Here is a 1,388-nt window from a genome sequence, read left to right on the forward strand (position 1 = left end):
CCAGGATTATCTTCTGTGTCTGTGTTAATTGGTTTCCGTTTTCTTTGTTGAAGAGGGTCTGTGCAGTCTTTCTGCCTAGTCCGCCATCTTACCGGAACCACCCACTCATCCATTTTCAAGTTGGATAACTTTCTTTCATAATCAGGAAGTAATAAAAAGCTATTTTCACCTTGAGAGGAAACCAACTTGTACTACTTACTAAGCTATTTAGTAATAAGATTGAGGAATCATTAGAGTTCATTGGAAGATTTTCTAGTAGACTTGGTTATTTTTGAAGACAGGGAAGAAGTTGAGAGGAAGAGATTGAAGCAAAGGTAAAGGTTAGAATGCTCTGAAGAACAAAGAGAGCTTTGCTCTGATACAGAAATGAAGGAAGGAACAGCACAATTTAGAGGTAGCAGGGAGGCAAGGTAACGGAGCTCATACCCAGTGGAATTGGAATAAAGTTTGTACTTTTCTAGTAAATAAAAGCACCAGTCATTTTATTCCTGGATGACACATTTTTCATATCATGCTGAATAAGAAATGTTAATATTTTAAAATAATATCTGCATGAGATTCCTTTATTATTTTATTTTGAAGAGTATATTAAAGTGTAAGCTCCTGGACAGTTAGTTACAAGCAGTGCCTCCTCTAATCAATGAATGACTCTTCATATTCTTTAGCATACTTTTCATAATTTCTCCTTATTTTCGTTCAATGGAATTTAGTCAGTGAACAGTGAAAACATACTGTTCAGTATAATTTTAGCTGAAGTAAGTGATGATGTTTCTTTCAAATTTGGATAAGAAATATTTTTCCCTAAGTATTTCAAATGTACTAGATATACTAGTGAGCTCACTAACTCAATATAATCCTTATAATCACCAGATGCTTTTCAGTATTTAGAAATGGGGCATTTTATTATATGGCAAGTCTGTATCATTAGTTCATGCTTTTAAACACTTAGCAATCATATTTGCCACCGCAGGTGATTTTTTTAAAATCATACTGTTTTGAAATCGATTCAAGTTTCTATAGACAGTCACTTGGTGTTTAGGGTTTTTGATGTTTTTCTAACATAATCCGAAACTTTTAATCAGAATGCTGAGTAACGCTGATTTGCTTGTCACAAAATTCAAGTTTCATCTGTGAAATATTGGAGATTGTAGAAACAAGCCCTTTGCCCTCTCAACTCTGGGATTAAATTGTACACTACCAAGGAATACTTAGGTAAAGTCCATCTACCACCAGTTAGTTATTGCTACTAGTCTTTATGAAACTCATGAATTATACTATGCCTGTTGTTGTTGTTATGTGCCGTCGAGTCAAACCCGACTCATAGCGACACCTCCTTGGGTTTCCAAGGCAGTATCACTACGGAAGTAGGATTGCCCAACCTTCCTTCC

The sequence above is a fragment of the Orycteropus afer genome, unplaced genomic scaffold, assembly GCF_000298275.1.
Source record: "Orycteropus afer afer isolate SDZICR_OR568_19922 unplaced genomic scaffold, OryAfe1.0 scaffold00214, whole genome shotgun sequence".
NCBI lineage: Eukaryota > Metazoa > Chordata > Mammalia > Tubulidentata > Orycteropodidae > Orycteropus > Orycteropus afer.